This window comes from Stegodyphus dumicola, chromosome X2 (genome assembly GCF_044657685.1).
Source record: "Stegodyphus dumicola isolate Sdum_Otavi_A_Nest chromosome X2, ASM4465768v1".
NCBI lineage: Eukaryota > Metazoa > Arthropoda > Arachnida > Araneae > Eresidae > Stegodyphus > Stegodyphus dumicola.
The window spans coordinates 193,794,741-193,810,379 of record NC_140781.1 but is presented as its reverse complement, the minus strand read 5'-3'; positions in this window follow the sequence as shown (position 1 = coordinate 193,810,379).

The window sequence follows — 15,639 nt, the reverse complement described above, 5'->3', positions numbered from 1 at the left end:
GACCACAGGCTAACATAGCAGAAAGAGTTAATAAAAACATAGTAAAAATAATTCGCAGTTACGTGAGCACACATCACAAGCGCTGGGATGGCTACATAAATGAATTAGCTTATGCTTTAAGAACGGCACATCATGATACTACGGGAAAACTCCAGCAGAATTATTCTTAGGCCGAAAATTAATTACGCCTTTAGATAAATTATTCTTTGTGCAACAAAGAGAGCAGGAGTTTAAACAAAAAGATGTGCAAAAGCTAATTGATCAGGCGCTTAAAACCTCGGATACGGCAAGAAATAGACAGAAAATATATTATGATAGAAAACGCCGTGAAGCAGATTTTAAAGTTGGGGATAAAGTATTGAAGCGGAAATTTTCTTTATCAAGTGCCCCAGACCATTTTACGGCAAAAGCTAGCTCCAAAGTTTGAAGGCCCCTATGTAATTCAGGAAATCAAAGGAGTAGTATTATATCTTAAGAACGAGAGAGGGATAATCTGTAAAGCAAGCCCCGACCAGGTGAAAAAATACTATAATCCAAATGATTTTGAAATTCTTAAAAGTTTCTTGCAGGACTCAAGTCTAAACGAAATAGAAGGTCCAGAGACAACAACTATTCCACCACCCAAGAAACAGAGAACTGAAGAGAGACCTAGCACTTCTACAACCCGCACGTCGGTATCAAAAAGAAAAAATAATTTTCAAACTCCAGCGTTTAAGAAAAACAAAAATACAGATGCACCGGGTAAAGAAACCGTGGTAAAGAGAAAATCACCACCTACAAAGGTTTGCAGGAAAAATTATACATCAAGGAGAACGCGCACACGGCCACAGAGTCAGGTGCCAGCAAGGCCGCCGTTCCGGAAACTGAAACGCCAACAGGAGGCACAAAAATACAAGGAACAGAAGAAATTCAAGAAGGACTCCAGACCGGAGGACGTCAAGACCAGCCGTCCCAGGGAGAAACGGAAATGCCAACAACCAGACGATTACTCCGCCAAGAGGCCAGCATGTAGAGGACGCAAAAGAAAAAGTCAGGTGGACGACACTCGGAGGACAGTAAGGAGAAGATTAACATCCATGAAACCTCTAACGTGGGACCAATTCTGCCAAAAACGAATGACGGAGTTTCAAGCATCGAAAACTCAAAGATAAGTTAAAACCTTCTATAAATTTTTTTCTCTTTTGTTCCGAAATGTTATGCATAAGTACGAAGTTCTATGTTTTGACGAAAGTCAATATGTCTCGGTTGAGACTTAGTTTTGTTTTATTTCATTTAGCTAAGGCAAAAGTATTATTTTCTTTAAGTGTAAAAGCTAAAAACAAGCATTTTCTGTTGGTCGAAAGACTAATTCTGTTATGTTAAAGCCAAAATTTGGCCGAAGATAAAAATAACTTCGTATTCTTGTACTAATAAGAATTTTAGTTTCAGTGCCGCCAGCTTGGCGAAGAATGAGTAAAGTAAAAATTTATTTTCTCTTATTCATTTTATGGTAAATTGTAAAAATCATATGTATTAAAATCTTGTAAATGTACGTAAATACTTGAATGTTATGTAAAAGTAGAATTTAGTCTAGAAGCATAAAATTGTAGATGCTAAAAGTGAATGCTTAAAAGCAATGAAGTCAAAATTTAAGTATTAAATTGTAGATAAAGTCATGCTTTAGAGCGAAAGCCTGCATGTTTAAAAATGAATGAGGGGGAAGTTAGAACGAATGTGTTTTGTAGGGTTCTCCACCTACATTTGAATTTTTAAGACTATTAAAGTAGCTCATGGAGTTGTAGAATGTCGAGTAAGGTGTGTCTAGTTGGTTGTTGAATTCTAACAAATCTTGGTGGTTAGGGGAAGTGTTGTTAAGACTAAAACACGAATATTCCCGTTTGACACCACACACGGTGGAGAGCCAGGGTAAAGTTAAATTAATGCTTGAAAAATTGAATGAATGTGAATTAAGCAATAAGTAAGAAAAACGAATCGTTAAAAACAAAAATTTATTGTGTCAAGAAAGTGTAAATTATAATGTATGTAGAAAGATACTGATACTTATTCCTTCCAGATGCTGGAAGGAAAGACCAAGATTGATTGATGAAGTCCAGGAAAAGTTGCTGTAAGAAGAGAGCTTTATAACGAGCAACAGAATTTTAGTATACAAATTGTTACATAAGATATTTTTTTGTGTAAACGAGGTTCTCGCCAATTAGTTCAGAATTAGAGAAACTTACAACAGGTCGTTTGTAGGACCTGCTTCCAAGTTTTCCAAATTCTGGCAGCGGCAAATGTAGGGTTTATATTTATTTTAACTAACATTTATTTTAAGTTTAAACTATCTTTCCTGTCAAGCCTTACTTTCCCCTGGAACTGCCAATGCCAGAATATGTAAATTTGAGTAGAACGCGCAAGCATTCAAATTATCAGCGGAAGTATTATGATTTAAATAGGAGGGAAACGAGTTCGGTGTGTGATATTCTTACTTCACGAGCGCGGAGGTAGTTAGCGAGAAATTGAAGAACCCCGCGTTTCGGCCTATGTGCTTGGCGGGAAGTAGTGTTAATCGTTCAAGTGAGCTTCAAGTCTGCTGAATTAGCAGCGGTGTTGTAAAACGCGGTGAGTTAGTTATTTTAGAGAGCCTCGTAGTTAGAGTCTTGTCTTTAAGTTCTTTTCAGGTTATTATTTTTATTTGACCGCCGAGTTGGCGCCGTCTGTAAGCGTCAAGAGCACGCAATTGTAATTTATAACGTTGAATAAAAAGGGACTTAAACCCTTTACAAGACTCTGTGTTTTATCTTGTTTTCACAGTCACCCCTTGGTTGCGTGCAAGTTGGAGGCGCGCAACGTTACAACTTTTAAAAGGCATCAAAGAATCTGTCACCGAATTAATGAGGAAAATCAGTTAGATGAATATAAGGTAGTTTTTAAGCAATGGGAAGACCTAAAAATAATAGAAAAGGTTCCTGAAACTGAAATTGATAATTTGAGTTATTATTTGCCCCATAGACCTGTTATAAAGCATACTAGCCAAACAATGAAGGTAAGGCCGGTGTTCGACGCTTCAGCCCGAGAGAGAAATCAGTCATCCCTTAATGACTGTTTAGATAGAGGGCCGAACTTAATTGAACTCATACCTGATATAATTGACAGGTTTAGATTGTATTCCGTTGTTTTATCATCGGACATAGAAAAAGCATTTCTTCAGCTGAGTATTATCCCAGAACACAGAGATTATTTGAGGTTTTTTCTTCCAACTCTTGAAGAACCTATGATTTACAGACACTGCAGAGTGGTGTTCGGCGTTTGTTCGTCTCCGTTCCTACTCTGCATCGATAGAGCATCTCTTGGATAATTCCCCTGCTGAGTTTGACGATGTGACCCAAAAATTAAAGCATTCGTTTTATGTTGACAGTTGTGTCACTGGGGTTCAGGATATCAAACGGCAAGAAAATTTTATAGTTAAGGCTACAGAAGTAATGGCTCGGGGATGTTTTAATCTACGGGGTTGGGAAAGTGATGTTCCAGGTCATTGTATTTCCCGTAGTTCAGGTATAACTTCTCTTCTTGGAATCTTATGGGATTTGGATAACGATACATTAAAATGTAATCTTAATTATTCAATGGATAATGAGATAAGTGAACGTAATATTTTGGCTATGGTTCATAAAATTTTTTATCCGCAGGGTTTTTTGAGTCCAACTACCTTGTTACCTAAGTTACTATTACAGGAGGCTTGGACTATGAAATTAAAATGGGATGATCCCTTGCCAGATAACATTCAGAAAACTTTTCAGAAGTGGCAGGACGAAATTAAATATCTTGAGAAAATTAGTATTCCACGATATGTAGAGATAAATGAGAATTCAGAGCTGCATCTATTCGTTGATGCATGTAAGAGCTCCTATGGTGCATGTGTTTACATTAGAACTGTGACGCCCGTGAGAGTCAAAATTCGATTGATCAGAGCCAAATCCAGGGTAGCGCCGTTAAAATCTCTGAAAATACCTCGGTTAGAATTGATGGCCTGTTGCATTGGCGCAAGACTAGTTCACTCAGTATACGCCGCCTTAGACTTGCCCTGATTTGAAAATTATTGCATGGAGTGATTCTATGGTAGCACTCTGGTGGATTAAGAAACGTGGTGACTGGTCAATTTTCGTTGCGAATAGGGTAAAAGAGATAAACAGTCTGATTCCTTCTCAGTGTTGGGGCCATGTTCCAGGTGATTTGGTGGGAGGGTCCATCCTGCCTCCTAGAACCTAGTAACAACTGGCAACCAGACCGTTTGGCTTACGAGACCTCTGAGGTATAACGAGAAAAAAGGAAGGTTAGATTTGTAACCTTAATTCAGTTGAAGAGGAAATACCTTGATATGCAATTAGGTTTTCGAATTTTCAATCCATCATTCGATTAGTCGCATGGATGGTTGGTTTATTAGATTATGGCAAAGCACTCGAGGGCTATCTGCCTTAAGGGAGGGATGCCTTCGTGGAGGACTTTTTTAAGGGAAACTAGCTCGTATACACGTTACACATGGGGAAAACCACGAAAACAGATGGATATTGCCGTTTGTGAAAAACGCAATGAGTAAACGTGCATTTCGAGAGATTGGAGATTTAACCGCTCATGAGATGGAACATGCAGAAAAAACTCTTATAAAAATTGTACAAAATAAGTATTTTCCCTCCGCCGACTCTATTCCTAATATGAGTGTCATCTCAGACAAAGAGGGTATAAAAAGGGTGAAAACGCGCATTACAGAGCGATCAGACGACCCTGAATTTATTTGTCCAATTATTTTACCAGACCGGTGTATATTCACCCAGCGTCTGATAGAATATTATCATTTACAAAATTGTCACGCTGGAACCCAAATATTACCTGGAATATTAAGGGAGCGATTTTGGATAGTGAGGGGCAGAAAAGCGGTCAGGAAAGTCGTAAAAAAATTGTGTAAGATGCAATCGATACAATTCTAAGGTTCCCGGTTGCGAGCCGGTGTCGCTACCAGGCGATCGTGTCAATGACACAGCGGTGTTCGAGGTGATAGGAGTTGATTTGGCAGGACCCTTGTATGTGAAGGGAGGTGAAAAAGTTTGGATTCTTTTGTTCACATGTGCAATATATAGAGCCGTTCATTTGGAATTGACTTCCTCATTGTCTACCGACGCATTCTTGTTGTCATTGAGATGATTCGTAGCCAGAAGGGGGAGACCGAGAATAATTTATTCCGCCAACGGAACTAATTTCAGAGGAGCGCAAAGAGAACTTAGTAACATTGATTGGGAAAAGGTTTTGAGGCAAACGGCTATACAACGTATAATATGGAAGTTTAATCCTCCCACAGCCGCTTGGTGGGGAGGCTTGTGGGAGAGATTATTTCGTGTAGTAAAGGAACTGTTGAGAAGGACACTCGGTAACGCGGTTCTTACAACCGAGGAGTTGTACACAGTCTTGTGCGACTGCGAGTCAATAATTATCTCTAGACCTCTTACGTATGTGTCGAAAAATCCGGACGATTTAATCCCACTTTCCCCAGCCATGTTTCTCATCGAGAATCGTAGCTTAGGTGTTCCTGATGTTGATTTCTGCGATTCGAAAGGTCTTCGAAAAAGGGCTAGACATCGCCAAAAACTGCTTAATGATTTAAGGCATAGATTTAGGAAAGAATATTTAGGCCTTCTGGTCCAAAATAAGAAGAATCTATCGTCAGAGCTACGGTTGAGTGAAATTGTTCTAATAGGAGACGACATCAAAAAACGGATGCATTGGCCTTTAACTAAGGTCATTCGACTAATTCCTGGGAAAGATGGCAAGGTGAGAACTGTAGAACTGAAGACTCGAGCTGGTACGCTGCTTCGTCCCATTCAGCGAGTCTTTCCATTGGAAGTGCAGTTAACGGACAAACCCACTGATCCCATAAACGATAACTCCTTTACTAATCCTATTTCTTCTATTTCTAGTGATGAGCATTCAGACTCTAATGATCCTTCAAATGACTCTAGTAACATCCTGCAAGGTGCTAAAGTGTCAAGATTTGGACGTGTGATCAAGGTGCCTCAGAAATTGGATCTCTTCGACCAGGTACTGTATGTCTTTGAGCCAACCTGAAGTCGACTCAAAGAGAGGGAGAATGTTGGAGACGGCGGCTGCAGATAGACGATTACATAACGGCTCGACTAAGGTCAACAGAAGGAGCGCCGCATCTGATTGGACTATTTTTTATTATTCTTATTTTTCTTTAACTGCGAACTAAGCGGGGAAATTCCCTTTTTTCACTCAGTTATATGTGTGCACTTAATAGAGTAATGTAAAGTCTTCATCTTGTGTGAGATATCCATATTAAATCTTTATATTAATAATCCCTGCTGTGATTATTTAATTTGTAACCTGCACGTTGTAGCCCTGAGAGTTGCAACACTATGTGAAGGGTATTGTGTCCGTGGGATGGTGACTTAAATCCGGGAGAAGAACGGGGTGTCCAAGGTTTCTAAAATATCCTAAGAGAAGTATTTTACTGATCTTGTGGGGTGTCGATGTTACACCATGAGGTGACGATCAGCGCGGCTACACCTGTCGTCTCTCAGGAAAAGCTGAAGCTCTGGCAAAGAATGTCTAACAAATACTAAGTTGAAAACGATTACAAATAAATGATGGAATGAAAAACTATGTACATTATATATAGATACGTATGTATAAAATATCCAGCAGGCCTTAATTTATGTGACAAAGTTTTCATTTGCCAGTAAATGGGCGGCGAAAGATCGAAGTAATACGTCGTTGTCAAGAATCTCATAACCGAAAATGTCTGAATAGTTGACAGTCCGGCAATTTATAGCCTTGGTGAAAAATCTGTCATTCAGATCATTAAGTAGTGTATGCATTCTCGGGATCTTAAGATCTCGGTGCAGAATGTCCGTGCTTACTACGAAATGTGCGTTTGTGATTATTCTTAATACCGTTTTAAAGGGTCTGCAGAATTTTTTCGTTGGCTGATGTGTGGGCAGTCCATGCTGGCGATGCATAAATAATAACCTGTTTAACCGAGATGTAAATATGACGTTTGCATTTCATACTTAGGGTCGAATTTCTGCCAAGCAGGGGATATAAACTGTGGATTGCTATTCACTTTTCTTTTTATATTCTGAATATGATCCGTCCATGTTAGCTTTTGAATTAGGATAATTCCAAGATAGTTGACTGTTTTTACCCTTGGCACAGTTTCATCGAAGAGTTTGAAGTCACATTCTAGTTGTTTTTTTTTTTTTAATTTTATGTCTCTGAATGATTATAAGTTGGGATTTTGCAGCATTTATGCTAATTCTCCATTGCGTGTACCAGAACTCAATATCCGTGATCTTGTTTTGGAGCTTGTTAAGTGCAAATTTGACATTTGCAGACTCTATAGCAATCGCGGTATCATCCGCGTAGCATGCGAGGAACGAGTTATAATATGCTCCTGGTTTGGAGAAGTCATAAACATAGTACAGATAAAGAATCGGGCCAAGGATAGAACCCTGGGGAATACCTGCTTTGATTGGTCCAGGAGACGAAAAGTCTTTACCTTGTTTGACGATGAAAGTTCGTTGACTTAGGAAAGAGTGAATAAGTTTGACAAATTCTTTCGCAAAGTTAAGCTTAATTAGTTTATATAAAAGTCCATAATGCCAAACTCGGTCGAAAGCTTTGGAAACATCTAATAGTAGAAGTGCAATACATTGTTTCTTGTGAATTGCTTCTCCGGCAAATTCTGTTATCCGTACTAGTTGTTTTACCGTACATAAGTTGCTGCGGAAACCAAATTGTTCATCAGGTAGCAAATCGAAATATTGCTGCATTCTACTGCGGATAATTCTTTTGTATATTTTGCTTAGTACAGATAGCAGGCTTATTGGTCTGTAACTTTCAGGTTTTGTATAATCCATTTTTGGTTTTTGAAGTAAAATGACAATAGCCGTTTTCCATGGAAATTAGGATTTTGAAATGCTGGCGTTGATCACACTCGTAATTTTTGTGATGCAGCTCATTGGAAGGTTTCTTAATATGAGGTTGGTAATTTTGTCAATTCCAGGAGCTTTTTTAACTTTGAGATTTTTGATTACTTGAGATATTTCTTTAGGATTGGTGAGCTTTAAGTGGGTATCCGTGGAGTAGTTGCTCAGCCATGAGTTCACAGAAAAATTAATTTCATCAATAAAAGTGGAACCACTGTGTATTTCATTCGGCGAAACTTGGTTATATAGATGGTTTATGAACATTTCTGCTTTTTTTTTCAGCATTCGACGATGCAAGTTTGTTATCTGCTTCTATAGGACTGTTATCAGTGGATTTCTGCTTGAGATTGCGAATAAACCTCCAAAAAGAGCCGTCTGTCGTGAACATTGTGAGTTTAAGAGAAAATAATGAGCGGTTTGTTAAAATTTAGATCAGATGAAAGATCTTTTAATATATAGCATTTTAATACTATTTAGCACAGTGTAATAGGTTCATTTTACAATACGCAACATCCACAAAAGTGATCGTTACAACGCAGTTCGATCATCCATCTTTGTGAACAACAATCTCTCTCTCGTTGCCATTCCGTAACAGAGTAACTTACCTCTCATGCAGTTTGATCGTGGCGCGACATTCTCCCCACCTTGAGTTTGGGGATACAAACCCAACATCATGATAATACATACATACAATTTCAGTTAACAATAACGTACAAATAATAATAGAAATATTTCAAAATATTAGAATGCAAATTGAAATTAATATTTTAGAGTTCAAACACAGAAAGTTCAAAAGTTTGTTTAGAAGTTTATAAATCCAGTCTTTTAACTGGTTTTATTTTTCGTCCTGAGCGAGACACGCGAACAGTTTCATTAGAGTCAGTATTAAGCTCAGGTTTTTCAGCTACCACTTCCGGAACCTTCTGAGGTTCCGATACGACTTGCTCGTAATTTGGTGTCAATTCCAAAGGGTACAGTCTTTGGATTGGTCTTAATATGTTTCCCTTTTCAGTTCGCAGTTTCACAAGTCTGATGATTCCATCTTTTCCTGGAAAGAGTTCCAGTACTCTCCCTAGCAGCCAATGGAGCCTTTTTTATCATCTGTACCAATTAACACTATGTTACCTACTTGTATTTTATCTTCTCTTTTGTTAACTGAAGAACGAAGGAAACCCAGATACTCCCTTTTAAACCTTCGTTTTAGGTTTTCACGAACCTTTTGAATATGTCTCCATCTCAAAACAATATTAGTCTTTTCAATTTGATCCAAGTCAGGAACATCATTTAATGGGATGTCCTGAAGAAACATTGAGGGGGGTCAAGGTCTTCAGATCTTGTTCCTCGGATATGTAAGTTAATGGTCTGCTGTTCATGATAGATCCGCATTCACAGACGAGAGTCTGCAATTCCTCGTAAGACAAACAGGAGCTTCCAAGATTTTTTCTTAAAAGATCTTTCAAAATCCCAATCAAGCGTTCCCAGAAGCCTGACCATCATGGAGAGGAGGGTGGGTTAAACTTCCAACTAATTTCGTTGACTCTAAATTCACTTTCAATTGTAGTCCAATCTAATCGTTTCAGAGCGTTGTTTAGTCCTGTAAAATTAATACCATTGTCTGAATACATCACAGAAATTCGTCCTCTTCTGGCTATAAACCTACGCATAGCTTGGATGAAGTCATTGGTACTCAGTGAAGGTATTAGCTCAAGATGGACGGCTCTAAATACGGCGCAAGTAAAAAGTACTATTCACACCTTTTGTTTAGATTTAGTCAACAGAGGTCCAGCTATATCTACACCTGATACTTGAGAAACTGCTGCTACTTCTGTTCGGTCTTTTGGAAGAGGCGGAAAAGGTACCTCAAGATGTTTTACCTTTTGCCTTTTACATGTTAAGTATTCTTTGATAACACTCCGGACAGTTCTTTTCCCTTTCACTATCCAAAATCTTTCCCGTAAAATAGTCAGTAGAGTTAATGTCCCAGCATGTTTATTAGCAATATGTTCTTGGGCTATAAATCTTCTCACTGCCAGGTGTATCGATGGTAGAATTTTTGAAGAAATAAAATCTTTCGATTCTTCCTCATTTATCAATCTGGACTTCAATCGTAAAATTCCTTCTTCATCTTCAAATATTAGAAGGCCTTTCAAATTTTTCCGTGTTTCTTCATTAGAGTAGCATTCCTTTTGTGTTACGCGGAAAATAATTCTTTGTGCATTTAACAAATTCTTCATTTTGAAGTTCCTTACATTTTCTTAAGTCCTTGGCCTTTGGTTGAAAACGCAGTATCCAAGCCATAACCCTAATCATCTTAGAAAATCTAGAGAATCTTCTGGCTAACTGAAATGAAATTGACTCTAGCTCTGTGTTACTAGCAGAGATGACTGACTTTCGTTTCTCCATCTCTACTTCTTTCTCGTTAATATTTACAGCTGACTTTGGCCACTGCTCCTTCGAATTCTTCAACCAGGCTGGCCCTTGCCACCACTTGCGTTTCTGAAGTTGCCTAGGTCCACAACCTCTTGATAAAATGTCTGCTGGATTCTGGTCAGTTGAAATATGGAACCAATTTTCCGGAGTTGTCAATTTTCTAATTTCACTTATTCTGTTTGTAACGAATACCGACCACTGTTCTCGACGAGTTATCCACACAAGAACAGTGAAAGACTCTGTCCAAAAGTAAGTCTTGACGTTGGGAAGTCTCAGAGCTTGCTTCACAGAACTAAACAGCCTAGCACCTATGGTAGCGGCCATTAATTCAAGACGTGGTATAGTAATAGTCTTCGTTGGTGTTATTCGTGATTTGGCTTTTGAAGTAACTGAACAGTCACAGAACCCATACTGGATTCACTTCTTAAGAAAATGCATGCCGCATAAGCTGTCTTACTGGCATCGACAAAAGTATGTATACTTAAATTGGATTCCTTCATCACTCCTAACCATCTTGGAATTTTTATATTTTTGAAGTATTTCAGTTGTTTTCCCATTTTAAAAATTTCTTCTTTATTTCATCATTCACTTCATCATCCCATGATTCTTTGCTCTTCCAAGCGGCCTGCAGCAAAATCTTAGGCTGAATCATAACAAGTGCAAGGAAACCTATGGGATCAAATACTCGATTAAATAGTGAAAGTATTTTCCTTTTAGTTACCTTTTCTCTTTCATCAAATTTCAAAGATTCGGTGTCTATTTCTAAGGTATCTAAATCTTTGTCCCAAATCATTCCTAATACAGGTGATGTTGTACTTTCTGAAAATGCAGCAATGCCAGAACTTTCCCCATCTTCTGAGATCAAACATTCCTTCTTTCATTACATTAGTTGCAGATTCGATGAATATTTCTAGTTCGGCATTATTTTGTACACTAGTTACGCAATTATCGACATAAAAACTATCTTGCAATTTTTAAAGAAATTCAGAATATTTTTCTTTCCACGATTCTTTGGATAAATGATGGTCAATAACCGCCATCAGCAAAAATGGACTACAAGTAATGCCAAATACCACACGAGTGTGACGAAATGTCTTCACTTTACCATCATCACCATACCAAAGAAATCGTAAAAAATCTCGATCTCTTTCATTTAGAGATATCTGTAAAAAAGCTCTTCTGATGTCTGCAATCACACCAATTTCATGTAAGCGAAATCTTGCTAGAATAGAGGGAATAGTTTCAATCAAATTAATTCCAGTCTCTAAGCAATCATTTAGAGATGGCTGATTAGGAAGCTTTGCCGAAGCATCAAAAACGGGTCTAATTTTCGTGGAAGATAGTGAGGATGTTTCCTTAATGACTGGACGATGTGGGAGGTAATGAACAACGGGTAAAGACAACTCCTTTTGGGGAACTTCTTCAATCACTCCTTCCTGCAGCCATTCATTAAAGACTTCATGATACCTTTCACGATATCCGATTTTTTCCAACTTCTTCGTAGTAGATTCGAGTCTTTTCAAAGATAGGTCATAATTGTCAGGTAAGACTGTATGCTCAATCTTCCAAGGCATATCAACCTCATATCTACCATTTTCTAATTGACGAACTGTTTCTTGGAAATGAACCATAATAGCTCTTATTGACTCTTCTTTAGTTTTTTGTTCAACAGGATCTCGGATACCCAATAATTCTAAGTCCATTAGTGATGAAATAGGCAGGTCTTCTTGAGATAACATAGAAACTATAGTCATATTTACATTATGCTGATGTTCGGATTGAGGTACTTTACCCATCAAAGTCCAACCCAATTTTGTTTCTATAGCCACTAAACCTGTTCTTAGTTCTTCTCGTTTGCCAGTAAATAACTTCCCTGCAACGTCTGCCCCTAACAGTACTTTAATAGGGCCTGGATTGCCTTGGGTATCAGTTAAGCGTGTTCCTTTATTTCCTAATTCGCGAATCCAAGAACCGTATCTTATGCTTGAAATATCATTACAAATAACATCATGGTCCACAGCATCTAATTTACACGAATAATTACCATCAAGGCTACTCAAATAAATCTTGTAACAATTATGTTTATAAATTTCAGTTTTCGTTCCACCAAATAAAGCGTGACTAAATTCTTCCTCCCATTGCAAGTAAAAACCCATTTCTTCTGCGGTAGACATTAAAACATAACTTTTTGAGCTACCCGTATCAATCATTAATCTAACTTTACGCCTGTTATTCTTACCCTCTATGTTTACAACTAGGGTTTGAAGGAACTTCATTCGTAGCACGCGAATGCAAAGAATCGATTGTTTTCTCTTTTTTCTCAGCATTTTCCTGGTTATGCATTTCACTAGACTTATTACATTCAAGACTAGGAGAAAAAATTTCAAATGTCTTTTTGAACAGATCTGACACTTAACATTTGATCGACACTGGTTACTGAGGTGACCCTTAACCAAGCATATTCTGCATAAACCTAACCGCAGACATTTTCTCATCTAACGGAATATAAAACGCCTTTTTACAGTTACGCGTTTAATGATCTTTTAAACAAAACGAACAAGAAGGTATTGCTTCATGATTCATCAAATCCGACGCGGAAGGAATATTTTGGCTAGTTGCCAAGTGCTTACGATCAGACACAGAAAAAATATCCGCTCTGCTTAATTTTATTTTTTCTTCTGACTGAACTTCGCTTTTCAGAAATTCAATTATTGCATCAAGACTCGAAATGTTTCGTTCAGATTCAGTATTTTTTCGTTGTCTTTCAAATGATCGCAATACGTGAATAGGAATAGCACTTTCCACAAGAGTATATAAAATTGTTCCACACTGATCAGTTGTCACACCGAGACTGCTCAGGGCTCTAAGTTGTGTTGAAAGTTTGTTATACAAACTACTCAAAGAATCCTGCTTCTTTTTCTCTGCGTTATCCAAAATAAGTTTTATTAACTCTCGAACATAAAAATCAATTAACAGTTCTTTACGGCCATATCTCTCAGTGAGGCTTTCTATAGCCAAAGGATAATTTTCGTTCGTCACAGGAAAAGATTCTACAATATCTCTAGCTTCTGATTTAATTATTGTTGACTGTATCAAATAATGGAATTTGTCTGCATTTATGGTGATTTCCTATATGTTTTACCACGAATCCTCGAATTCCATATCACAGATTATGTTCTTACTGCGTTAATATAAATATTAACAAGACATAGTGCACAACAAAAATTAAGCTTTATTTCGGAACATCGCGCACTCTCCCCGACAGACGGCCTGTTTTTCTCTGCTCGCTACTTGTAAGAAACTTCTTCTCTAGGGTTGCCACACTTATCGGAGGGCGCAAGGCGCGCTCCTTATCGCCATCACACAGAGTTTTCCCCCAGTTCCTTTGGATGCTATTCAAAGGAACGACATCAGGTTATGAAATTATCTCAGAGGATCCGTACTGTCGGGTATTTTTTTCATGATTACAAAATTAGAATATAAAATTAGAAAAGATCAAAATGCAGTTCAATATATAACAAGGTAATGACACATATAATAAACATGAAATAACAAAAAATATGTTACGATATGAATTAAAAAAAATGTTTTAAATTGTTATGTAAGAAGAAAGTTTCTTAGGGAAGTGAACATGTCTTCCCAATCTGGTGACAGTTTGTGTCTTAGAGAGTTCGTTTGCAGACTTATTCTGCTGAACTGTCTTTAAGTCTTTATTTGTTTTCTGTTCAGGCAAATTAGAGTCCGAAAGCAAATAGGATGGTTTCACACGGTCTATAGACACAGTAGATTTCAGACCGTTAATATCAATTGTGAAAGTTTTGTTCGTTCTAGAAAGGACTTTATGCGGACCTGTATATGGTTGGCACAGAGGTGGTTTTACTCGATCGACACGTAAGTATACATGCGTACACGACTTTAAGGTAGCACTTACGTAACACTTTTCTTGGCAATGTGCAGATGTTGCTATTGGATTTGATTGTTGCATTCTATGCCGAAGATTCGTTATAAATTGTGTGTCATACGGAGATATCTTAGATGACGTTATCATATCACTAGGCAGCTTGAGAGTTGTGCCGTACACCAGTTCAGCACAAGATGACTGTAGATCTTCCTTTACGGCTGTCCGAATACCAAGCATAACAACTGGTAGTGTTTCAGTCCAGTTATTGGTCTCGTGAGCCTTGAGAGAAGATTTTAAATGTCGATGAAATCGTTCAACGATGCCGTTAGACATTGGATAATAGGCTGTTGTTGTGATTCTGTTCGTACCCAAAATGCGCGTAAATTCTGCAAAAAGTGCGGATCTCATTTGAGAACCTTGGTCTGTTGTTATGATCGATGGGCAGCCAAAACGAGATATCCAACAGTTGAAGATGGCTCTGCAAATTGTTTCCGTTTTCATATCCGGGATGGGAATGGCTTCAGGCCATCTGGAGAATCTATCTATTAGAGTCAAAAGGTACACGTTGCCTTCTGATGGAGGTAACGGTCCGACGATATCCATATAGATTTCTGAAAAACGTGCATCAGGAAGAGAGAATGTGCTCATTGATGCTTTAGTATGCCTAGTAATTTTCGATTTTTGGCAAGATTCACAGGATTTTAAGCTCACGTTACTTCTAAATTGAATCAAAACATCAGTTACATTTTATAAAATTTCGGCCAGTTTTATTTGCTGAAATTCTTATACTCTTCAAGAGATAAAAGGAATTCAGACAAGTTGATAAAAAATATCTTTAGAAAAGGTTGTTATTTTGTCTGTAATGAGGTGTATGTCAAATTACTATTAAATGTATGAAAATTAGGATTGGATTACGGAAAAGCACGCGAACGCTATCTGCTTAAGGGGATGGATGCTTTCGTGTAAACCTTTTTAAGAGAAAATTGCTCGCATTTACGTTCCTGGTGGAAAACTCCACATGTAATCAACCCGTTCTTCGGTATTGATTGGATTAATTTTGTTCGCTTACTGAATTACATCAAAGCACACAACAATTATCTGTATAAGGGGAGTTATGCCTTCGCGGAGGACTTTCTAAGAGAAGCTGGCTTGCATTTACGTTACACAAAAACCGTGAATCCAACTATTTAGCCGGGATTCAAACCCAAGCGAGCTACAAGTGTTCAGCCACTTTTACCGCTCTACTGAAGAGCCCGTAAAAATATTGATAAAGGAAACATATTGAAATAACCGGTTTAATTTACTAACCTATATTTCTCAATCGACAGT